This window comes from Schistocerca gregaria, chromosome 2 (genome assembly GCF_023897955.1).
Source record: "Schistocerca gregaria isolate iqSchGreg1 chromosome 2, iqSchGreg1.2, whole genome shotgun sequence".
NCBI lineage: Eukaryota > Metazoa > Arthropoda > Insecta > Orthoptera > Acrididae > Schistocerca > Schistocerca gregaria.
The window spans coordinates 267953261-267980701 of NC_064921.1; the positions used below are offsets into that span (position 1 = coordinate 267953261).

At 44.2% G+C, this 27441-nt stretch overlaps 1 protein-coding gene across 4 annotated transcripts in view; it reads right to left on the minus strand.

Annotated features, from left to right (window-relative positions):
- LOC126336855 (uncharacterized) overlaps window positions 1-27441 on the minus strand; it is a 420763-nt gene that overhangs the window by 214158 nt on the left and 179164 nt on the right. The window lies entirely within an intron of this gene.

Sequence of the window (27441 nt, forward strand, 5' to 3'; positions counted from 1 at the left end):
ACGAGGGACACGAAAGCACTCACCATACGCTAAAGAACTGATTGCGCTTCAATAAATTCAGGAAGGAAGAATAGGGGCTAAAGTCCTGTCCATGACGAGAACAGAATGTTAGGTTGCACGAGACTGAGGAAGGCTGCAGGCTGTTTTCTTTTCAAAGTCAACGGAATTTGCCTCAAACGATTTAGAGGAACTACGGAAACACAAAACTGGATTTATAACATACAATTTGAACCCAGTATTTCAAAGAGTGTAAATTAGAATTTTTTGTAAGGTAAACTGCTACAATACTCCCTTTGTTAAGCTTGTATTACACGTTTTTAAGGCCCTTTGACTAACAAACATCGAGCTGTTCACACAGCCATTCATTAACAAGCGGAAGTGAAGAATACGTTGCAGACAGTGGCTGACAAATGTAGAAATTCTTGTTTCTGCGCCCGTTCCTCAGTCAATTCTTAAACTGCTGTATGATGAACTGAACCTAGCTGCCTTACTTGCATGGTGCGCATCCTAAGTGCTTTCACATACATCTGGCTGAAGGCGATCTACAACTAAAGAAGTATAATTTAAAATGTACTCTACTAGCGAATCCGACAATGCTTCTCAACTTCAAATCAGAAATGGATGTGATGTAAATCCTGGTCTCCTCTTTCTCTTTGTTCATTACCCCTTCCCCGTCTCTCCCTGTCCATCTCCTTCTCCTCGCTCTCTCTTAATCTTCTCCCCGCGCCCCCCCTCTCTGAACTTGAGTTTTTTGAGATTTGTTTATTGTTGCTGCAAAGTGGAAATTGAAGTCGCTGGATCTGTAAGGATGGCAGCTTCAGTGACAGTATTTCGCATAGTTTTAATTTGAAAAAAAAGATAGGTTTGCAAGTTAGCCCTAAATATAAAAAAGCACATTGTTGTGTATATAATTTTTGTGTATAATTATACAGGATGTTTGGAAACTCCCATTAGAAACTTGTAGAACTTGTATAGGGGAGTGAGTACATAATATTTTGATTAGGAATCCATTTCCGTGGTGTAGGAGTTTGAAACATGTTTGCTAGGCAGATTTTCAACAGGCAACAGGGTATTCATGGTGGTGGTTGTGGCGATGATGGCGGGGGGGGGGGGGGGGGGGGGAGGTGCTTACGTTGGATTGGATTATGTGTCCAACGTCTCTAACCTTGGCGGAGCCTCATTCACGTGCCTCTGAGTGTTAGAGAAACATGGTTGAGGGCACGCTTGCAGAGTGCACCTGATCTTTCTGTATGGCGAAGCTCATGATAATGAAAGAGCTGCTCGTTGCCTTTATCAAGATCGGTATGCACAACGTCCAACTCCATCGCATACCCTTATCTCCATAATTACGCAACGGCTTCGAGAAAGGTCTACTTTCACCGTCAGAGGAGACTCTGCACACCCGAATTCGAATATGCCGCACTGCATCATGTTGAGGATAATCCGTCAACGAGTACACGAGCACCTAAGCGTGCTAAGGATGTTGCTCCTAGCACCGTCTGGTATGTTATGGTCGACCAACAACTACATCCATACCACGTCCAACACTCCACACCATATCCAACATTCACAGACACGAGAATGGAGCTAGAACAAGATGAGATAGACGTAGGATAGACGTCAAATGCAGTAGCCAGTCCGACGTCTGCATCCCCCTATGGCTACCCCGTTGCAAAATTACCTAGCAAACAAGTTTCGAACGAAAGTAGGACCTAAACGGTGCCTTCCAGAAAGACAAGATCATCCAGGGAATGCCGTGAAAACATTCCTCAGACCATAATGCTCCCTTCTCCGGCCTAGACTATTCCGACTATTATTGCAGGACGTTTGCTTACAGACTTTCACGCCGATGGAGCGTAAAACGTGATTCATTTGTAAAGGCCACCTGTCACCACTTAGTGGGCGTCGAGTTACGGTATTGGTGCACAAAATCCATCCTTCATCGATGATAAACAGCATGGGTACATGAATCAGGCGCCCGTTGCGGAAACTGTTGGAAGTCCACTCGCTCATATACATCTCCGCAACCGTCGTCCATCGCCGACATCTATAGCCCGTGGTCCACCATGGAGCCGGTAATGGATAGCGCCATTTTGAAGTGCACGGTATACTTTAACCATGGCGGCACGCGAACGCTTTACAAACTTAGCGGTTTCGGAATTTTTCTACCCTTGGCCCGAAAGCCAATGTTCGCGCCCTTTCCGTTTCCAGATTACGACAATGACTGCAATGTTCTTCGCCACTCCCCCCCCCCCCCACTCCCCCCCTCCACGAACTATATACCCTCCATTGCTAGAGCTGCCACCTGCCATCAGACTGGTTATTGCACGCTGATATCGAACGTAGTCTGTGACGACATTAATGTGAGTGGATCGTGTAGTAGTACAGATGTACATTATAACAAAAAGAATGTTCACAAAACAGTCTATACGAAATACTGTTGCCATGACAGTCATACACTACTGGTCATTAAAATTGCTACACCAAGAAGAAATGCAGGTGATAAAGGCGTATTCATTGGACAAATATATTATGCTAGAGCTGACATATGATTACATTTTCACGCAGTTTGGGAGCATAGGTCCTGAGAAATCAGTACCCAGAACAACCACCTCCGGCCGTAATAATGTCCCTGATAAGGCCTGGGCATTGAGTCAAACAGAGCTTGGATGGCGTGTACAGGTACAGGTGCCCATGCAGCTTCAACACGATACGACAGTTCATCAAGAGTAGTGACTGGCGTATTGTGACGAGCCAGTTGCTCGCCGACCATTGACCAGGCGTTTTCAATTGGTGAGAGATCTGGAGAATGTGCTGACCAGGGTAGCAGTCGAACATTTTCTGTATCCAGAAAGGCCCGTACAGGACCTGCAACATGCGGTAGAGCATTATCATGCTGAAATGTAGGGTTTCGCAGGGATCGAAAGAAGGGTAGAGCCACGGGTCGAAACACATCTGAAATGTAACGTTCACTGTTCAAAGTGCGGTCAATAAGAACAACAGGTGACCGAGACGTGTAACCAATGGCACCCCATACCATCACGCCGGGTGATACTCCAGTATGGCGATGACGAATACACGCTTCCAATGAGCGTTCAGTGTGTAGTCGCCAAACACGGATGCGACCATCATGATGCTGTAAACAGAACCTGGATTCATCCGAAAAAATGTCGTTTTGCATACGTGAACCGAGGTTCGTCGTTCAATACACCATCGTCGGCGCTCTTGTCTGTGATGCAGCGTCAAGGGTAACCGCAGCTATGGTCTCCGAGCTGATAGTCCATGCTGCTGCAAACGTCGTCGAACTGTTCGTGCAGATGGTTGTTGTCTTGCAAACGTCCCCATCTGTTGACTCAGGGATCGAGACGTGGCTGCATGATCCTTTACGGCCATGCGCATAAGATGCCTGTCATCTCAACTGCCAGTGATATGACGCCGTTGGGATCCAGCACGGCGTTCCATATTACCCTCCTGAACCCACCGATTCCATATTCTGCTAACAGTCATTGGATCTTGACCAACGTGAGCAACAATGTCACGATACGATCAACTGCAATCGCGATAGGCTACAATCCGACCTTTATCAAAGTCGGAAACTTGATGGTACGCATTTCTTCTCCGTACACGAGGTATCCCAACAACGTTTCACCAGCCAACACCGGTCAACTGCTGTCTGTGAATGAGAAATCGGTTGGAAACTTACCTCATGGCAGCACGTCGGAGGTGTCGCCACCGGCCCCAACCTTGTGTCAATGCTCTGAAAAGCTAATCATTTGCATATCACTGCATCTTCTTCCTGTCGGTTAAATTTCGCGTTTGTAGCACGTCATCTTCGTGGTGTAGTAATTTTAATAGCCAGTAGTGTATTATCCTACAGCGTAGCCATTAATACAACCCCGCAATTTTTTTAAATCTAAATCTGCTCTGAAATGCTATATTAACTGACGAAATACAACATCACAAGATAATAGTCACTTGGGTAAACCACGGCGAAATAGTGAGTTCACTTGTTCTATCATCTCCCGCTTTTGTGTGACGAGTCACTTAAACAGCACGTAACAGCAGGAGTTTGGTATGAAAATGCTTACGACTGCATTGATGGCGAATCTCTTTATAGCGCGCATGCTGAGACGGCAAAGCTCTGTGAAAGCTAAACAGTATCGGATTCCAAGTAATAATTATACTGTGCTACCAATTATTTACGCAAAACAAAAAGGAACCTAAGAATATAAACATGGGTGCGCTATGGAGTACGTATATAGTATGCATTGCACCGCCGTGAAAACATTGACCAGTAAGAATGAAATTTGTACCAAGATTTGGTGTCTCAGTGTAAAACAGTCACACCAAAATTCCCTTATTTGCACATTCAAAAAGGGAAAATGTAAAATTCATGTGCAGTCGTTGGTAGTGAGCCGATAGTGCTGGTTAATCCCTGGAGACATCAGCACACGTATTCAAACTGTGTAGTGAGAGCATCCCGAACATGCTTCTCACATACGCCACCTAGCGCCATAACGTTCAGCAAGTTAAATTATGCGTGTGTTTGATGATTGTGCTGATTAAAATGTGAGTTGGTGTAATCTGAGATTTTCATTCGTAATAATATTTTGAGGCAAATCCAAATAAAATATTTAGTTAAAAGCGTACATGGAGAGCACTTACTCTTGAATGCGGTAGACAAATGTTTAAGAAACTAGGAACATAAACAATAATATCAAAATATATTTACTACCGCATAAAATTTGTCGTTAAAATTGTGCATAATTCAGAAAAAACAAACATCTAAAATATACAACTGCAAAAAATTTCCCCCACTATTCACAACTTAAAAACATTCTATCAAAGAAAAAAATACTTTTTTCGTTGTATGCTCCTTCTGCATCATACAGAAAATTAACGTGTTTTAGTTTATGTTTGAATGTACAGTAGCTTTGAATTTCAAATCACCTTCATCAAACGTGATATGTAAGTTTCACGAACAAAGCACAGCGTAAGCACGCTCTTTCCTGCCTCGTCGCCATTCTTTTCCCTCTCCTCGGCGGCCACATGAGCGGCATGCGAAATATTGTAATGAAGTCTGCCAGCAGAGTCTGTAGTGCTGCTCTGCGACGAGCACAGCAACAAGTGGGCAATGTCTGCTGCATTATGCAGAGCGACCGTAAATCAAAGCTGAAATAAGGAAATATGATTCACTGGGCACGAAAGCTAATTTGTACGTTTTCTCGCGTTCCTTTCCTTTTTACTTCTCACCCGCCTCCTTTATTTCTTTCGAGGCAGCCACAGAACACCCACAAGATTACATCTTGAAAAAAAAAAAGTCTATTACTGAGAACTACGATAAATTAACTGAGAACACCACTGCAATCTTTTGCGATGAGAAGTATATCCCGAAGTTGTCGATAACGTTGTAGCATTTCTTTCATCCCTTAGAAGAAGAATTTTATTTCCAGTATAAAGTAGGAAGAAATTGCCTTTCTGTTTATTTTCGGTTTAAATTAGGATAATTTATAAGAAAAGTGAACTTGCCTCAAAGTTGTGAACAGTTGCAAACAAATAATAAAGTACTGCTTTAACACCAACCCAAACGAACTGTGCGCCCGGAAGGACAGTGGCACATTCTAGAAATACTTCTACATCCACATAGATAGTCCGCAGTCCACAACACGCCACGTGGCGAAGGGTATCCCGTACCACTATTAGTCATTTCCTTTCCTGTTCCACTCGCAAATAGAGAGAGGGAAAAACGACTATCTACATGCCTGGCCCGCCGGGTTAGCCGTGCGGTCTAAAGCACGGCTTTTCGGATTGGGAAGGAGCGCCTAGTCCCCTGCACGAATCCGCCCGGCGGACTTGTGTCGAGGTCCGGTTAGCCGACCAGTCTGTGGATGGTTTTTTTAAATCGTCTGGTGTGAGACGTTCCCTAGAGGGGGGGGGGGGGGGGGGGGGCGAACCGTACCCTGAAAGAGTGGTTCGGTGTGGGGCGGCTCTGAGGGGTGAAGTAGACTGCGGTAGTCGTCGTGGGGTTGTGGGCCACTGCGGCTGCAACGGGGACGGAGCCTCTCCGTCGTTTTTAGGCCCCCGGTTAACATACAATACAATCTACATGCCTCCGTGTGTGCCCTAATTTCTCATATCTTCTTTTCGTGGTCCTTAGCGCGATGTGTGCTGGAGGCAGCAGCATCGTTCATTAGTCAGCTTGAAATGCCGGTTCTCTAAATTTACGCAATAGGGCTCCTCGAAAAGAATGTCGCCTTTTCTCCAGGGATTCCCATTTGAGTTCCTAAAGCATGTCCGAAACACTTGCTGCTTGGTGTTAAAACCTACCAGTAACCAAAAAATATTCAAATGTGTGTGAAATCTTATGGGACTTTACTGCTAAGGTCATCCGTCCCTAAGCTTGCACTCTACTTAACCTAAATTATCCTAAGGACAAGCACACGCACCCATGCCCGAGGGGGGACTCGAGCCTCCGCCGGGATCAGCCGTACAGTCCTTGACTGCAGCGCCCTAGACCGCTCGGCTAATCCCGCGCGGCCTTTCCAGTAACAAATATAGCAGTCTTCCTCTGAATTGCTTCGATGTCTTCCTTCAATTCGACATCGTACGTACCTCAGACACTCGAGCAATACTCAAGACTATCGTCCTATACGCGGCGTCCTTTACAGATGAGTTCCAAGTTCCTAGAATTCTCCCAATAAACCGAAATCGATAGTTCGCCATCCCTACCACAATGCTCATTTCATTTCATATCATATCGCTTTACAGCGTTAAGCCCAGATATTTAAACTACGTGAGTTGAGAGACAATGTGCTCAAGACAGGTTTATTCATTATTCTTTCATATCACTGCTCCATAGAGGAAACTATACTCATGCTCTAAATTAAGGATAATGCTGATACATGGTGGAAAAACGCCATGGTGGGCGGTTTGCAGGTTTAAATCACTTCGGGGTGAATGTGACCTGCGGTCGTCGCAAGCTGGCGCTGGCAGCAGTCCACATACGCAGATGTGTGTTGGTGCATGTCAGAGTACGGTGGAGCGAGTAAGTGTGCAGACGTTGTCAGACATGCTAATGGCGACTCTGTGTTGAAAATGGCTCAAAGAACTTACATTGATGACGTTATGAGGGGTAGAATACTAGAGCAACTGGAAGCTGGTCAAACACAGCAGGTCGTAGCACGGGTTCCAAATCCATGACGCGGAATATTAGACATTCTTCAGTGTTAACTGTGATGAGTAAACATCACATAACACAAGCTCTGTTGGTTTTGTTGGAAAAAACAGATGAGCAACGTGAAGCTTATCCTATTTGCTCAGTTGTCGATGAAAATCCTCATGGTGCTTTGTTTACCATTGAACACAGATCGTCATACTCTTATTTTTGAAACTGTTTGTGCCTGTTGAGAGACTTATGGCATCTTGTCTTTTAATTGGGACTGCCACCGATATTATTTTTTGTGAAAAACAGGACCTGTGTGAGGAGGGTTCACGGTCTGAGGATTCCGTACAAACTCAACTATGTATATTATTACGTCCAGCCTTCTCGTCAAATATAGGGTGCCTAGGAGTCCTTCGTACTCGTTTCGCTAGACTATCAAATCAAACAAGTCTTACTAATGAGTTTTCTTACAAAAAGGAAAAAGACAATACTTAACTTTGACGATTACACAGAAGTGTCGCAAGCAAAGGGCGACATACGAAATAAGCAATCAAGAGTCTGTGCTAGATAGAGTGTACAAGCGAAATAGCGAACGTTTACGCTTCTATCCAAGTCGCTAGTCTTGAACGTGCTATTCAATTGGGGCAACGCCAGTCGGTTGCGACGCTTATGTCCTCTTCACATAGACGCCGCTGCTGTGGCGTTGTCATCCTGGAGAGGGGTGAGTCAGCTTGCTATTGGGTGACGTCTTCTCTCAGCCATCTCTTTTCTATCGTTCCCAACTGGAGTGCTGACGCTTGACTTTATGCCGTAACATATATAGATTGTTCATCATCAGATTTTGATTAATGAGACTGCAGTATAAATGTTTCTGGCATTAATGGCCGCATGTTTTGATTGTATTTACTTAGTGGCTTAATTTCTTTTTACATCGCCAAGGGGCCCTAGTATTTGACATAAAATTCAACTTGATGCGTTTACCTGTTCCGGAATAAAACTGGTCTTAACAAACGGACAGACAGACGGACAAGAAAGTGATCCAATAACGACAGAGAAACGGAACCCAAAAAGACAGACTTAGACATCATAAACAGTAATGACCCTGAGCGTTGAAATGGTGCAACATGAGTTAAACTTAAGTAATAATAACTTTTCCACATTACACTAAGTGATTATGAAATGAAAAGACTCTGTAACTGAAACGCTAATTTTCACGTTAGGACAGTCTACATGCAACTGAATGATGTCAATTTTATCATGCTGTACATGTTTAGTCTTTACCTTTTGGAAGGTACCACGAGTGGCAAGGTTAGTAGGTGCTGCTCTACAACTGTGCTTGTTTTGCTGGTTTTAAAGCTGTTTTGTTTACGGTCTCGAATTTTCACTAGCACAGCACTGAAAGTATGAGCATACGTTTTCTTCGTATTCTGGTTTGATCAAACATTCGAAAATACAAGACCATAAGCAAAAGAACTGCTTTAACACAAGCAACGCAAGTACACATGTAGAGCAGCGTCTATCATCCTCGCCACTGATGATGTCTCTCAAGAAGTGAAGGCGAACATGTATGACTTGATAAAATAAGTTTTGTTGTTGCAGGTAAATGGACCTAAAGTGGAAATCATGAATGCAATATTTCTCGTAAATGAGGATGACAGGACAAAAGAACTTAAAGAAAAGAAATGTGTTTTGTGCCCACCGCCTTTTCTTTAATGTTGGGCAAAGATGTAATGGGATATTGTGAACCGCATTATGTCAACACAAAATAAATCAAGAAGATCAGTCGCGAGAAGAAGCATTATTAGGACAATTGGCCAATAAGGAATATAATTCTGGGAGAATGAGATTAGCTCATTAATTTCATGTACCAACCAGATGAACAAGAACAGAAGCCTACATTTTTTTTTCTTGCATACATGCCGAGCGCGATTTCACCAACCCAGAGAAATTTTTCAGTTTCAGTATTTTGTCGACAGGGAACCAACTATGTAAGGACATCAGTAGAGGCTAAGGTGTGAATAGCACGATCTCTAGGATTAAATGGTTTTTAAATAAAGTATGTAGATGACCTGCAGAAAGGCTCTGACACGTAGGCCAGACTCAACGATCTGACTTCTGAATTTTATTTCTTGACTTTTTAAATTCTATTTCTTATTTTTTTAATTTTACTTATAATTTTTTTTTAGTTGACGATATATAGGTTTTCACATGTAATGGTCTTTTTCCAATTTTTAATTACTGCATTATACCCCCAAAAAAGTGTATATGATCTCACATCAAATAAATAATTCTACGCGCTGTATGACATCTAGCACAGTGGTACGTATGAGAGCGCTTTGTAGTAGACATCATATCAGCTGAATATAATATGTAATTAGATATGCATGTCAAACCATGTCAAATCATGATATTTGAATGTGAAACAGTTTTTCGTAGGAGAGCACTAACGTGCGTCTGTAATTGGATTAGCATGTCTAGTTTGTAAATTATGTCAGATCACGATGTTTTGTATCTGACAGGTACCGTAATTCATAGCGACTAGATGAAAAATGCTGTTCAAGCAGAATGTATGACCAGGAACGCAAAATTGTTTTAAATTATGTAATGTGCTTGAGTATCCGTATTTTAATATCTTTCCTTTGTAATTTAGAACAACAGGACTCGCACGAACGGATACACACTATGAGTACTGGGCGAGACGATTTCAAAGTGGTCGCGTATGACGAAATGTAATGATTTTGTGCCATGAGACGCTGTTTTAGTAGGACTATATTACTGTTTTTTACGAGAGTTACTATCTAAACCAACAATATATATTACTCTTTAAATGTTTTATGCATGCAAACCATTTATGATTGAATGCTTTAGGAAGACAACCATATACAAGTATGACGCAAATTCTGCAACGGAGCAAGAAATGTGACTTTTTATTTAGTAATTTTATTATACTTAATGTTAATTGTGACTGGATAATAAAGGCCCTGCAGTGGTCCTTCTTTTAATTCGGTGCGCCCATCGGATCTGGACATGAAACACTGGTCTTATGTTCAAATATGTAACATGTACGCACGACATTAGTATCTGTATTTGTATAATACCTGTACATTTGTTATTGTCTTTTGCTATAGTGATGTCAAGATTAATAAAGGTGCTAGCACGCGTCCACATTTAAAAAGCGACACGCTACTGGCTGCGGACGTGCGCTTTCACATGAGAAGCGACGTCAGTGTCACCGATAGTTTCCTGGTGCTGTTTGCTATGTTGACCACCAGTCTGATTTTGACTTGGTAAGATGCACGTGTGGATTGTGACATTCATTCTGTATACTTGCCACTTTGATCTTTAGTATCAAGACCAGGTACTTTCAGTGGAGGTATGTATGAATCCAAATAATTAATTTCTGTTACTTTTGAACAGTTCATCGTAATTCCTCTATTGTATTCACTGTTCAATGACAATCACGTACTGCGTTTTGGAAACGCAGTGGGCCAGGCTTGAAGATGAACCTGCAAGGTTCGAAACTAGTCGCCAAACATAAGTACTGCAACTGCTGACAGATTCGATGATAAACGTTTCATGAAACTGGAGAATACAAATAAATCTACTTAGGAACACACGAATGATTATACACTGATTGTGAAATGATTGGAATAACAAGTATCGGACGTAAAAATCCAATAGTATTTTTAATCCCAAATTCCGGGGAAATCAGACTCAAAATGGGAAGGTTTGCTGGACATGTAGTTAGGATGAGTATGGACAGAATGACGAAGAGAGTGTGAGAAACAACAGGGAGAACAAGGGGAAAGACAGGAACCAAGTGGGTTATTGAACTTCGGAAGGACAGGTTGGAACTGGGGATCAAGGTCGAAGGAAAGGAAAATTGTGGAGGAACAAATATACACTGACCAATGTGCCGGATATCAATGACGGAGAAGAATACAGGAAAAGATTAGAGTGTCACCAGTGGAGCCGACAGGAGAAAAGGAAACTGAAGATCTCGAAGAATAGTGGGAGGGAAGAAGAAGAGTGAAGAGGTTCTTGGAGAAGAAGAGGGAAATGCAGTCCAGGAAGGGGCTACCCGTGGTCCTACAGAGGCCGTAACGAAAGAGGAAGAAGAAGAATCCCAAAACCTTGACACGTAGACAAATAATAAAACATCAGAATTATAGATCAAATTACAGCTAGACTAATAAGATATGGAGGTGTAACCTTTAAAACATCTCAAACTTGAAAGGCTCAAAAATGACGGTTAATAACTGTTCTATTATTAGAGGAGAATGTTTCACCCTCGTGACTCAGCCGCCTTTTGGAGATCATGTATAAAATTGTAGCTTTATGTCTGTTGAAGCAGATATTGTCTGCTAAACATCATACAGTATAATTGTATTGTGGATTCAAGAGAAGCCTATCAACTGTTTATGTACAGTCTGCCACCGGGTTCCCCTAAATGGCATGCAGCACCGCATAACAGCCACGCTATAAGGGAAACAAACCAACAGCCACACAGGGTAAACACGCCGAAGATTCCAGTCGATTAATAGGAACCTTTTCTTACAAAAAAATGGTTCAAATGGCTCTGAGCACTATGGGACTCAACTGCTGTGGTCATCAGTCCCCTAGAACTTAGAACTACCTAAACCTAACTAACCTAAGGACATCACACACATCCATGCCCGAGGCAGGATTCGAACCTGCGACCGTAGCAGTCGCACGGTTCCTGACTGCGCGCCTAGAACCGCGAGACCACCGCGGCCGACTTTTCTTGCAAAGGCCGCCGCGACATATCCGGCCACGGATTCCTACGCCGGGTTTCTATTGGCTCCAGCTCACTATACAGGCCCGGCCGGTGGAAGCAGACCAGTCTTCGTCCGCTGCTAATGGCAACCGCTATAGCAGAGTCTCCGAAAAGATATCACCGAAGCCGCTGAAATGCACCGCCGATCGAAGTACCAACAGACCGAGAGGAACCACATCTCCGGCTAGATCGACGGACGTCTACATATATTGTACAGCCAGCTAACAACTCTTCAAAGCATATCACACGAATCTAAGTTCCAACAGTATTAATTCACCTAGTCAGTGTGTACAGCGTTTGGACAAAAATATAGGAACACAGCAAATTACCGTGCCTAATACGCTGTAGGAAACCCGTTGACTATCAAAACAGTTTCCAGTTGTCTCAGAATTGATGCATACATGTCCTGCGAAACAGTGGCATGTTCATATAAAGATAGTGGAAGTGGATGAACCTTAACCACACTTCTGTGGGACGTTGACCACTAAGGCTTAGTAATATTGCAATCTGGTGGCCAGGGGAGATGCGACAATTCATCCATGTGCTCACAAAACATATCCTGAATAATGCGAGTCGTCTTTGGGCACAGTATTACCTGATCAGTCAAAATGGTCACATACACTACTGGCCATTAAAGTTGCTACACCAAAAGGAAATGCAGATGATAAACGGGTATTCATTGGACAAATATATTATACTAGAACTGACATGTGATTACATTTTCACGCAATTTGAGTGCATAGATCCTGAGAAATCAGTACCCAGAACAACCGTAATAACGGACTTGATACCCCTGAGCATTGAGTCAAACAGAGCTTGGATAGCGTGTACAGGTACAGGTGCCCATGCAGCTTCAACACGATACCACAGTTCATCAAGAGTAGTGACTGGCGTATTGTGACGAGACAGTTGCTCGGCCACCAATGTCCAGACGTTTTCAGTTGGTGAGAGATCTGGAGAATGTGCTAGCCAGGGTAGCAGTCTAAAATTTTCTGTATCCAGAAAGACCCGTACAGGACCTGCAATATGCGGTAGAGCATTATCATGCTGAAATGTAGGGTTTCGCAGGGATCGAATGAAGGGTAGAGCCACGGGTCGTAAAACATCTGAAATGTAGCGTCCACTGTTCAAATTGCCGTCATTGCGAACAAGAGGTGTCCGAGACGTGTAACCAGTGGCACCCCATACCATCACGCCGGGTGATACGCCAGTATGGCCATGACGAATACACGCTTCCAATGTGCATTCACCGCGATGTCGCCAAACACGGATGCGACCAGCATGATGCTGTAAACAGAACCTGGGTTCATCCGAAAAAATGATGTTTTGCCATTCGTGCAGCCAGGTTCGTCGTTGATTACACCATCGCAGGCGCTCCTGTCTGTGATGCTGTGATGCAGCGTCAAGGGTAACCGCAGCCATGGTCTCCGAGCTGATAATCCATGCTGCTGCAAACGTCGTCGAACTGTTCGTGCAGATGGTTGTTGCTTTGCAAATGTTCCCATCTGTTGACTCAGGGATCGAGGCATGGCTGCACGATTCTTTACAGCCATGCGCATAAGATGCCTGTCATCTCGACTGCTAGTGATACGAGGCCGTTGGGATCCAGCACGGCGTTCCATATTACCCTCCTGAACCCACCGATTCCATATTCTGCTAACAGTCATTGGATCTCGACCAATGCAAGCAGTAATGTCGCGATGCTATAAACCGCAATCGCAATAGGCTACAATCCGATCTTTATCAAAGTCGGAAACGTGATGGTAAGGATTTCTCCTCCGTACACGAGGCATCACAACAACGTTTCACCAGGCAACGCCAGTGAACTGTTGTTTGTGCATGAGAAATCGATGGAAACTTTCCTCATGTCAGCACGTTGTAGGTGTCGTCACCGGTGCCAACCTTGTGTGAATGCTCTGAAAAGCTAATCATTTGCATATCACAGCATGTTGTTTCTGTCGGTTAAATTTCGCGTCTGTAGCAAGTCATCTTCGTGGTGTAGCAATTTTAATGGCCAGTAGTGTATAATAACCCCGGTGGAGGGGCAATGACTGGACTGGTTACTGCAGAGCGTGCGGAACTGTGGCGGGCAGTGTGAGGCAGAGCTGGTACGATACGGAGGGGGCGCGGGTGCGCCCTTGAAGGGCTACGCGGCTCGTCGCGGCGCCCCGTGTAATCCGATTGCTGATGGCGAGGCACGGCTTACCCCAGCCCGGCCGACAGCGCTTCCGCGTCGGCGCTGCAGCGAGCTGCTTTATCGCCCTGCGCCTGCACGGATCAGCTGGCCGCTGCACGCCACGGCTTTCCGGCAGCCTAACCACTTAGCTCTCAACCTAGGCCGCTAAGCCTCGGAAATCCCCAGCCGGCTGCTAGTCCGGACAGCCACGCATCTTACGCCACTCAGGTGATGTTTCAGGAGGTAGGGCAGGTCACGCAGCTTCACACCCTCATACTCCCAGCTTATTCTGCGTTCAGTGTCTCGTATGGAATGATGTGAACTTTACTGGACACCACTTCTCACAAAACTAAACGCCAGAAGAAGTAGAATTAATATCATACGGGCAATAAATAACACCAAACACGAGAGCTAATTATCTCGGACTGGTATGTAAGGTTAAGGTAGTGAGGGAGAATGGAAGGGTAGGGAAGGGGCTGCTGATGCCAGTTGCATCGGGATTTTTAAGTGGAATCAGCGTTGAGAGTGAAAATGTGTGCCAGACCGGAATTCGAACCCGGGATCTCCTGCGTACTAAGCAGTTGCGTTAGCCACAGTGCCACCCGGACACAGTGTTTATCACCGTTGCGCGGTCTATCTCGGCACCCCACTATGCTGACCCACACTCCCATCTAGAGCCAGCTCTCCGTAGATCCTGTCCATGTGCTCCATCTTAGTTACCTCGAGACCCCTGCAGGAAGTCGGACGTATTTTCGTATCCATACTGAAGTGGTGGATTCATTGCCCATCGAGGCGAATCTGTTACATGAATACGCATTCGTGTAATATCTCTAAGTGACTATGTATTCTACATTATCATGGAACTCTCACATAGACCCCATCACAGCGAAAGCACGACAGTGACTAGGATTCATAAAACTAGTTATAGCGCACATACACGGGGCATCAAATGAATCATTAGTTCAAATATATAAGGCTAGTTTTCGAATATGCTATACCTTTGTGTGAATAACTAACCAAAACAAAAAAAAATATTCAGCACAGGTAAAGAAATTTAGGAATAACTACAATATCTAGTCCAAACGTCACATACTAAATAGCCAATACAAGCCTTTAAAGTCGGCCGTAGTGGCCGAGCGGTTCGAGGCGCTACAGTGTGGAACCGCGCGACCACTACGGTCGCAGGTTCGAATCCTGCCTCGGGCATGGATGTGTGTGATGACCTTAGGTTAGTTAGGTTTAAGTAGTTCTAAGTTCTAGGGGATTGATGACCTCAGCAGTTAAGTCCCATAGTGCTCAGAGCCAAGCCTTTAAAATACTTTGTAGTAACGTGTTCGTAGTGTCAGTGCACTGAGGACGGAATTACTTAAGGATACAATCATTATTTTCAATTTTCAGAGATTAAAGCACAGATATTTGCCACATAAATTAGCCCAATGCATAACGAAACAGACGAAGAACACGAGACAGAAACTGCAAACAGGACCAACCAGCAATGAAGACAAACTACGAAAAACTGTCTACGAAATAATCTCAGGTGATTTTTTAGGGGAGTTTCTCTCACCTGTAAGGTAAACACTGGGATTATGATTTACCCCCTGAAACCAAAATCAAGAAAAGAAAAAAAAGAAAAAGAGACACATAACTGAAAATGCTCCTTCTTCCCCATCTAAAGAAAAACGTTGCCAAAATAGGAAAAAGGAAACCTATCGCTGAAAAGAGCATAAGCGCTCTCATCAGCACACTCTCTTCCTTCAGGATTGAGAACGAAAGATTCAAAAGAAGAAGAAAAACTCCTAACAGTGCCACACACAATGCACAAACACAACACGCAACGTACAATAGACAAAAACAAAATTTTAACTATTGATTGAGAGAATGGTGACCTTTTTCAGACAAATCAATAAAAATAGTTCCTGTCCCCCAGGTCCGACCAAAGTTTTAGGGAGGTTAACTGTTAATTCCCTCCGTCTGCCTCTCTACCAGTTTGACTGGTATTTGCTTGAAAAGAACTGGACCTCTTCAGACAACCGAGTCTGCAACTGCCTACTATATCCCTTGCAGTAGAGAACAACAAATAAATTAATGAGAATGTCACAAAGGAGGAAACAAACGATACCTTAGTTATTTCCTGATAACAACTCTGCCTCTACCTAGTCCAGCATTCACAATGTGATTCATTAGCAGGCAACAAAAATTAAAATAATTATTGCATTTTTACGAAAGAACAAGTTGATTAGCTTACTTTATCACATTAGAGGTAGCAAGTGACGAAATGTGATTATATTGCATTCACCGTTAAGTTTTACACCTGTCGCAAAACAATATAATGTAAGTATAATAATATTAAATAGATAACACTTCCCAATGTTGTGCAAAATTTATATTTATTTAGTTACGAGCCGGTTTTCGGCCTCTAAGGTCGTTTTCAGGTGACAACTGAATGTCACAAACACAGATAGAATGATATGCACAGAACATCGAGGTATTATCCCTCCATGGCACAGAAGAAGAAAAGATGCAAAAAATTTTGCAACATTCAGTTGTCATCTGAAGATGGTCTAAGAAACAGGAAGCAAGTTCGTGACCAAATAAATATAGCTAACCTTGCAAAACGTTAGGAAGTGTTTCCTTATTTAATATTACCATGTTTTGCCAAGCATCGACGGAAAATTCAGTTAGTGTTATAAATGTAATGAGATGACCTTTTTCTAATCTTTTATTTTACTCTTTAGAGGGTTTACACTTCTATGAACATTTATGACAAATTAAAACTGCGTACCAGAATGGGATAATGACCTGGAGCAAGACCATGTGTTACATTCCTAAATCTCACCACTTAGCCGACGCCACCATGAAAAACATCAGCCCCGTCTCTGACCATGAGAGTCACAGACGCGGACTCATGTAACAGTTTGACATGCAGTTTTAACTTGTCACAAACGTTTAACGTAATCCAGATTATGTCTGGAAAAGTGCTATAGTTTCATTTCCAAGCAGTACGCTATTTGGTTTGATTACATACATATTTGAAAATGATTGGATGAACTATTCACCTACAATTTCTGCCAAATAGGAATTCGTAATATAGTTACATTTCATTATATGAGATTCTGATCTATCCAGTTTTTCTTCCACTAACACATGCGAGTAATTTTACTAATTTGCTTTTGGCTTCATTCTATATAATAAATAAAATATATATCTGACAAAGCAGATTTCTTCGCTCTAACCATCATTTATAATCTGTGTCGACCTACTGACCTAAAGGGACAAGTAAGAGAAAAATGAGGATAGCTGTTACTTCACCACTGTGAAAGCAGATCATTTGCTGCATTTAAACAATTTAGAGTCATCTAGTATCGATCTAAAATAAACGTGAAATCAGTTCTTTTATAAATTTTAACAAACAGAACAAAGTACTTTTCTGCACCTACTTTTACAAACATGCAATAGAAATCCTTCTTTAATCACTTCACTTTTGAAAAGTTCTGATACCTTACAGGTGATACGTTCCATCCATCGGGAATAACATCTAAGAAATATTGAAAATTCTCTATGTTACAGTACCATTGACTCAAGTAGACTAGAGGCAGTACTAAAATGACGACAGCGTAAATACTAGTAAAATAGTTCGATATCATGCAGTTAAAGTTAGTGCTTTCTGCCAGACAGGTTAATGATATATTGATATTCGTATAAAATGGAAAATCGAAGGAAGCCTGCGCCTCCTCCCCCCTGACTCTTGTCACCGCGTCGTTTGAGGCGCTATGTCATGGATTGCGCGGCCCCTCCCGCCGGAGGTTCGTGTCCTTCCTCGGGCATGGGTTTGTGTGTTTGTCTTAGCGTAAGTTAGTTTATATTAGTTATAGTAGTGTGTAAGTGTAGGGACCCATGACCTCAGCAGTTTGGTCCCTTAAGAATTCACACAGATCTGAACATTTGAACTCTTGTCGATATCTACCCTTTTTTTTTAATCCCCACCGCAACTTAGCCTGTTTATTCGTTTATTCACATCTACACGAATTTACAAAGAAGTAAACTGTATACGTTTCAATATTTTTGTGTCGTACGATCAAAAACATCGAAACCACACATTAGAAAATCGCTATATTTGCAACAATAAAGCGATTCCTTTTTCATTGTTTCATTGCCAAACAATGTAGAGCCGTAATGAGCATAACAACCAACATAAAACATATTATTTACACTTTCGTTGCGATGTCTCACTAGGCATTACGAGAATGGCGCCACATACTATCCCCTCCTTTCCCTGCTCCTCCTCCTCCTTCTTCTCGCTTTCCTCCTCTTTGTTCTTTCCTCCTACATCTACTTCCTCCTCCTACATCGCAATCTCGCTACTTCTTTTCCATTCCGCTTTCCTATAACTTTTTGTCCATCACACAACTGCGCCATCACGGAAACTTAAAAAGGCAAGCATCCCAGCTGCCACACTGTCCATAGCTGAGAAGAACGTGCGCCAGAGAAATGAGGCAGTCTTTTTCAGTCTTTTTTTCGAGTGTGTATTGTGATATCCTCTGGATCATCATTGTGGGGGGGGGGGGGGGGGGGGGGTATCGTTTCAAATACATTATCGTTGCGTCAACACTGTGTGACTAACTTGTTTTCATTCAAGCAAAGTACATATATTATCAAATCAAATATATTATCAAATCAAATCAGCATGATGGTACTTCCGGAATTATAATAGTCAGCTTCTTCATCTGCTTTGCATTATGTCAGTATCTGCTGGGCAAATACACTCAACTTGCTCAACATAACTGAAGGGTTGCTTTTTTGAAACCCTGTCATTTCGCTCCATTGCGACGCAGAAGTTTGAAATTTGACACGAAATCGCCTAAAACCTACCTCAGTAATGGTGTAAAAGTGTGGCATCCTGCAACGTCACCCTCCCCTCAGGGTCGGTGCTGTTTCAAACATTAAGGCGTCGGCATGTGCATATAAAGGCCAGAACACAATTCATGTGAGGTGTAAGGCGGGCTAATGATGTCACATTGGCACCAAATTTCACCACAGTTCTGTCCGACGCTTGCAGGAACATTTCACACGGTGGGAATACCGTCGCAGCATCCTCCTCTTTACCTTCATCAGGACCCTTCTCTTGATGCGCCTGCGAAGGTGCTCAGGACCGTGACGCCCAGCTTTAAAATCATACTGCCGTGAATGTAACCACTCCTTAACTTCGAATGTTCATTCTCACACACTTTTCGGCCGGAAACGACGGTTTGCAGTGCGATATGCAACAGAACGACTTTCTTGACAACTTTTGACATTGAAGTCACTCCGCCGTGTGGTTCAGCCCTCCTCTACGGACATCACGGTGTTACATTTCACTCCTTTGGAACGTACCGTGACCAGATGGTTTGCTCTGGAACCGTTATGGACCATTAAAAATCATTCGATGAAACTTGAACGTGATTCCAGGCATGAAAGGGTGTTTATGTTTTGGTAAGGCGAGGGGGAGATGTGACATGACAAGCACATGAATAAAACCGCCAAGGGGACCTCTAAGAACAGCCAGTTCAGAATTACCCTAGGTGCCAATTGCACACTTTTGTTGAGTGCCTTACAATAATTTCTGTGTGTAGGCACAAACACCCACTGATTCCCACCCGTCGGTGGAAGGCAACACTCACGACACTAGCGCCTGCTGCCAATATGTGACATCTGAAGAACGCCGAATATGGTTAAGGCTGGTATTAAAGATAGGTAATTTAAATACTTTGACACTTACACGATACACAGGTTACATTATTTTAACAGTTTCAGAACAATTAACGGCGTTGGTTATGTCATTTCAATGAAATTAGGCAGTTCTGTCTCAGAGGTACAACATTACGACAATCGTCTTATGAAAATTATCTACTCCGCAGACAGACGAAAAGTCCACTTCTTCATTAACTGTGCCACACAAACCGGCCTGTGAGCAGAAACCAAAGATGCCTTCTGGCCACTGCTTGAAGAGAAGACTGCTTTAAGTACAGCAGAAGGCTACTTCATCGTCTGTGCTGGCATGAATGGACATGTAGGACAAAGAAAAGAAGATCATGACGCCCATGGTGAACAAGGATGTGGAGAGAATAACGATGGCGGCCAGCGAATCCTTGACTATGCGGAAACTCACAGTCTATTGATCAGGAACACTTAGTTCAAAAAACGTGAAACTCACCTAATCACGTACTTAGTGGCTCAAACGCAACTGAGAATGAGTGTTTCCTAGTAAGATGTCGGAATCTCAAAGATGTGTTAGACACATATGAAAATGTCGCAACGCAACACCGGTCACCTGTAAGCTTAGAATAAACCCACCAAGGTCTGAGTACTCTGCCACAAACGTACCACGAAGAATAAAATGGTGGTGCTTGAAGGAGAAGGACAGCTGGACTAAAGATCTCTTCTCATGAAGTCTCATGCTCTATTCTCGGAACAATGAAACCAAGACGCCGAAGTATCAACAAAGGCACATAGCTTTGGAATGACGATGTTAAGGATGGCGTATACAAGAAGAAGAAATTGTGGCAGATGTTTCTTGCAGACAAAACATCATTCTGTCGGGATGCCTACAAACAAGCCTGTAGAGAGGCGAAGGTCATTGCAGTCACAAAAGCAGACAAGTAAACAGATGTCCACACGAAACTTGACACACGCGAAAAAGAACTTGACATTTATCAAGTAGACAAATCAGAACAGCGGAAAACGGAACGCATCTATCATTTTACAGCATCAGTGATGAAGCAGGTGAGCTGCTGGCGGATATACTTTGAGAGAATTTCCCCATTTACGTCCGCCTGCTTAGCTGGATGGTAACATGTTTGGCTACCATGCTGCGGGCCAGGATTCGATTCCCTGGTCGAGTTGGAGATTTTCTCCGCTCATGAAATGGGCGTTGTGCTGTCCTCATCATCACTAACGCCAATGCAGCGTCACCTGAAATGAGAGTTGCACTCGGCGGCCGAACTTCTGCGGATGGGACCTCCCCCCCCCCCCTCCATCTACCAATACCAACCATGTCAACTGTTGAAGGACGACTCATGGAAATTAACACTGACGAAGCCGAGGCTGCTCTGAAGGAGAAGGAAATCCACTCTCCCCCATGATCTTCCAGCAGAATTATGGTGTCCTCAACAGTGGAAAGCGGCACGTTGGGTAACAGATCTTTTCAGCCAGATCATCAGAGAAGGTGGAATACTAACAGACTGGCAGTGACGCGTCACTGTACAAATCTTCAAAAATAAAAGGAGCCCTGCTAAGTGCTCTAATTACCGCCCCATCAGATTACTGAGCCACGTGATGAAGATCCTTGAACGAATTCCCGACAAAATGATTCACGGGATAGCTCAAATCACAAGGAACCAAGCTGAGTTTATGAAAAACTTGGCGCAACTGACGCAATCCATTCTGCGCGGCTGCTGGTTGAAAAATATCGCGAGGACAACACTGAACCTCGCTTTTCTAGACCTCTAAAAGGATTTTGATCTGGTACCGCATCGTTTAATCTGTTTAGCGCTTCGAGAACATGGTATTCCAGAGCACCTTGTTAAATGGATACGGATTTTGTATCTAGAGCCAAGGAGCAATGTCCAAGCGTGCAGGAACTCTCCGACTTTCGCAACACAGTAGGGGTCTACCAGGTCTCTGCCGTATTATTCTAGTGATGGACGCTATCACATCAGACATGTACGTGCCGCTACCATGGACAGTTCTCTGAGCTGATGATGTCATATTAGCTGCAGAGAACAAGTTTAATCTCCAGCCTCAAAAACAAGAATGGAACGACCGACTTGCGCCATATGGCCTGCGGCGCAACAAAAATAAATCTGAATAGATGACATCATATCCACGAGAAGTTGGGACCGTCAAAATTGAGGGAGAAGTTCTACAGAGAGTATGAAAATTTAAGTGTCTCGGTTCTACAATCTTTAACGATTGGCAACTTACGGACGAGGTCAACGAAAGGACGCAGGCAGCCCGGATGAAGTGGCAAACTACAACAGTCGTCACCATGATCGTCGGATTAAGGATCATCTGAAGTCAAAGATGTACCCGACTACTATCCCCCACGTCGCTCTCTACGGCACCGAGTGTTGGCCAGCTATAAAAGAGGCAGAATGACGTTGGGGGTCACGGAGAAAAAGATGCTTCGATGGGCAGGTGGTATCATTCGACTGGACCACGTTTCGAAAGACACTATCAGGGGAAGTTCTAGGGCACACCGATCAGGAAGAAAACGAGAGAAAGCAGTCTCCGATTGTTCGGATAAGTGCTGCGCGGACGATACCACTTCAAAGGCAGCAAACACAGTAGAAGTCACGAGAAAGAGACCCAAGAGACGACCAAGACAGCGATGAGCCGACGCTCTGCACAACGACCTGGAGGCAGAAAATCTTCATGCAGACACGGCGATAAAATGAGGACTTCATGTGATGACTGTCAAAATTCTGTGGTTGATGTACAAATACAATAAAACGAAGATTTTATAGAGAGGTACAGATAATAAGGCGTAATTCTTTAAGAAACAGTGTTTTTATAACAGACGATTGCTTCAAGGAAATTCAAAGGATGTGAATACAACTAAGACAATTGCGATAATTTTCAAGTTTTAATTTAACTTACATTAAATATGTAAATTTTTAGTCTGAACATATTATTTCATCGTAATTTTATGCTTTGTCTGTACCCATTTCGCATTTATAAATTATTTAGGGATTTTATACATTACCTAGCAAAAGTATTAATTTAAACATCGTGCCAAATACACTCCTGGAAATGGAAAAAATAACACATTGACACCGGTGTGTCAGACCCACCATACTTGCTCCGGACACTGCGAGAGGGCTGTACAAGCAATGATCACACGCACGGCAAAGCGGACACACCAGGAACCGCGGTGTTCGCCGTCGAATGGCGCTAGCTGCGCAGGCAGCATTTGTGCACCGCCGCCGTCAGTGTCAGCCAGTTTGCCGTGGCATACGGAGCTCCATCGCAGTCTTTAACACTGGTAGCATGCCGCGACAGCGTGGACGTGAACCGTATGTGCAGTTGACGGACTTTGAGCGAGGGCGTATAGTGGGCATGCGGGAGGCCGGGTGGACGTACCGCCGAATTGCTGAACACGTGGGGCCTGAGGTCTCCACAGTACATCGATGTTGTCGCCAGTGGTCGGCGGAAGGTGCACGTGCCCGTCGACCTGGGACCGGACCGCAGCGACGCACGGATGCACGCCAAGACCGTAGGATCCTACGCAGTGCCGTAGGGGACCGCACCGCCACTTCCCAGCAAATGAGGGACACTGTTGCTCCTGGGGTATCAGCGAGGACCATTCGCAACCGTCTCCATGAAGCTGGGCTACGGTCCCGCACACCGTTAGGCCGTCTTCCGCTCACGCCCCAACATCGTGCAGCCCGCCTCCAGTGGTGTCGCGACAGGCGTGAATGGAGGGACGAATGGAGACGTGTCGTCTTCAGCGATGAGAATCGCTTCTGCCTTGGTGCCAATGATGGTCGTATGCGTGTTTTGCGCCGTGCAGGTGAGCGCCACAATCAGGACTGCATACGACCGAGGCACACAGGGCCAACACCCGGCATTATCGTGTGGGGAGCGATCTCCTACACTGGCCGTACACCTCTGGTGCTCGTTGAGGGGACACTGAATAGCGCACGGTACATCCAAACCATCATCGAACCCATCGTTCTACCATTCCTAGACCGGCAATGGAACTTGCTGTTCCAACAGGACAATGCACGTCCGCATGTATCCCGTGCCACCCAACGTACTCTAGAAGGTGTAAGTCAACTACCCTGGCCAGCAAGATCTCCGGATCTGTCCCCCATTGAACATGTTTGGGACTGGATGAAGCGTCGTCTAACGCGGTCTGCACGTCCAGCACGAACGCTGGTCCAACTGAGGCGCCAGGTGGAAATGGCATGGCAAGCCGTTCCACAGGACTACATCCAGCATCTCTACGATCGTCTCCATGGGAGAATAACAGCCTGCATTGCTGCGAAAGGTGGATATACACTGTACTAGTGCTGACATTGTGCATGCTCTGTTGCCTGTGTCTATGTGCCTGTGGTTCTGTCAGTGTGATCATGTGATGTATCTGACCCCAGGAATGTGTCAATAAAGTTTCCCCTTCCTGGGACAATGAATTCACGGTGTTCTTATTTCAATTTCCAGGAGTGTAGTTCTAGATCTTTACGTATTGTCAAACCATTCTATGCCCTTATTTGATATTTTTCCGTTACCACACACACACATATCACACGAATTTTCACTTCACATTTGGAGCTGTCAAACTGGAGATATCCTCATGGGCCATAACATTATCACCAATTGCTTAGCAGCGTGTTGGTACGTTTTTGGAACGCAATGCAGCAGAGAGTCTACGGATCATGAATCCGACAGCTCCTTGGTAAGACTGCGAAAGTACGTGCCATTACGTACTATGTTTATGCCAGGCAGTTACCGTTAATTTACGGGCCGATGGCCTGTCAGCCCAGAAAAGGCACCCGACAGTATCCATATGTATCCCGTTGGGTTCAGATCATAGAATCTGGTGGTCAAGACGTTACAGTTCACAGTTCTGCAAACTGGCCTTGCGACATGGACAGTTATGTTGCTGGAAGATGCCATAGCCGTCTTGGAAGACATCGAGCATGATGGGACGAAGGTGGCCCGCCATAACGTTCACGCACTCCACACCTGTGATGGTCCTCCGATTACAAGGGCAGGTTCCATGGAATCCAGTTCATTGCCCCCATGGCGTACCACTAACCCGATCAGTCTATGTCCGTTGGGTGGTGAATGCTTCTAGCAGCCCATTGTCTGGATGACGGCGTATCAGGACAAGAAACGTGATTCATCCGACCAGGTGACACGTAACCATTACGATATCCAATCTCCATGATCCCGTGCCCAATGCAGCCACAATTGACGATGTCATTGCGTCCACGTGGGTGCACATAAGGCTCGTCAGCTAAAGAGCCTTATGCTCAAAAAATGTGTGTTGAACGACTTGCTATAGCATTGTTCTCTGTTGTCAGACGTTCCACAGATCGCTCCTTATCCTCCTTTATAGAGGAGAAAAGCCTTGATATACACGTACTGTAATGGACTAGGACGTCCAGAGCACCCTGTCATCTACTCGTGATACTACTCCATAGGTTCTTAAGAGAATAGCACGGGATAAGCCGACTAGCTCCGCCGTTTACGAGGTGCTCATTTCGAGTAGCCGTGCCGTAACTACACTATGTGATCAAAAGTATCCGGACGCGCACAAAACATACGTTATTCATATTAGGTGCATAGTGCTGCCACTTACTGCCAGGTACTGCATATCAGCAACCTCAGTAGTCATAAGACTTCGAGCGTGGTCACGTGATTGGGTGTAACTTGTGTCATACGTCTGTAAGCCAGATTTCCACACTCAAACATCCCAAGGTCCTCTGTTTCCGATGTGATAGTGAAGTGGAAATCTGAAAGGACACATATAGCACAAAAGCGTACAGGCCGACCTTGTCTGTTGACTGACAGGACCCGCCGACAGTTGAAGAGTGTCGTAATGTGTAATATGCAGACATCTATCCAGACCATCGAACTATAATTCCAAACTGCATGCGGATCCACTGCAAGTACTATGACAGTTAGTCGGGAGATGAGAAAATTTGGATTTTATGGTCGAGCGGCTGCTCATAAGCCACACATCATTTCGGTAAATGCCAAACGGCTCCTCGACGAATTACGGTACACATTGTAACGATCTGAAGGCAGGGTGTGGGATTGTCGTTTGCCCAGTGAACGTCATCTGCCAGCTTGTATAGCGCCAACACTTAAATTCGGAGGCGGTGGTGTTATGGTGCGGTCGTGTTTTTCATGGAGGGGGCCTGCACTCCTTATTGTTTTGCGTGGCACTATCACAGCACTGGCTTACATTGATGTATTAAGCACCTTCTTGCTTCCCACTGTTGAAGAGCAATGCGGGGATGGCGACTGCATCTTTCAACACGATAGAGCACCTGTTCATAATGCACGGCCTGTGGCGGAGTGGTCACACAACAATAACATCTCTGTAATGGACTGGCCTGCACAGAGTCCTGACCTGAGTCCTATAGAACACCTTCGTGATGTTTTGGAACGCTAACTTCGTGCCAGGCCTCACCGATCGACATCGATACCTCTCCTCAGTGCAGCACTCCGTCAAGAATGAGCTGCCATTTCTCGAGAAACCTTCCAGCACCTGATTGAAGGTATGCCTGCGAGAGTGGAAGCTGTCGCCGTCACCATATTGAATTCCAGCATTACCGATAGAGGGCGCCACGAACTTGTAAGTCATTTTCAGACAGGTGTCCGGATACTTTTGATCACATAATTCACCTGTCATTTGCTGAAGTCGCTAATGTCAATGAAATTACCCACTTGCGGACGTATCTTCGCTACAAGGATTCTCAATCCGTGACTAGTCAGCTTTCTTGCGGCGTCACTTACAGCAGTGCCACCAAGCTACATTCAATCTCACAGTTCGCACCAATAATAATATTTTGTCCCATCAGTGTATTTTAACTACTCAAAACAAACTATTGTTGGTTAGTAATGTTTGTCATTTGCATCAATATTGACGTCCTTAGTTTTCCTTAACTTGTCACATTTCCAGGGTTACCAGGCTACACCGCCATAACCGTATATATCGCATGCTGCGCGGGAATCGGTGCACCGGACTTTACCTCTCGTCTACGCTAAAACGGAGAAACTTAGAAATAGATGATTAAAACGAAAACCTGGTTGATTTTGTTGTGGAACTGACGCTTTTCATTGGCGATATTGTTTTACAACAACAAACTCTTTATGCAAACCCTTGCCCTTCTTTTAATTTCGAAAAAAAACAGCAATGAATGTATTTTTTTTTAATTCAAAAAGATAGAATCGAAGAACGCGTTCTATTTGATTTACGTCTTTGGGCCTGGGGTATAGTGAGTATTACATTGTCTTCAAACTCAACGCAGTGATCCACGAAGAGCCCATAATTTTGACATTTTTACAAGTGGGAACGTATATGGCAGACAGCTGCTATCACTTTGTAATGTATTTTAAGGTCTGAAACGTATTACCGTGGATTTTCTGAAACAGTACAGAAAAAGATTAAAAATGATATTTCTCCTAGCGCTACCTAGCCACTGAGAAAACAAATAACGGGTACTGGAGGTAGAGACGAACAAGACATAAAAGTTCAAGATCCACTAATACTGGCGTCAAGCACAGCTGTTTATCAGAGTATGATCTTGACACCAG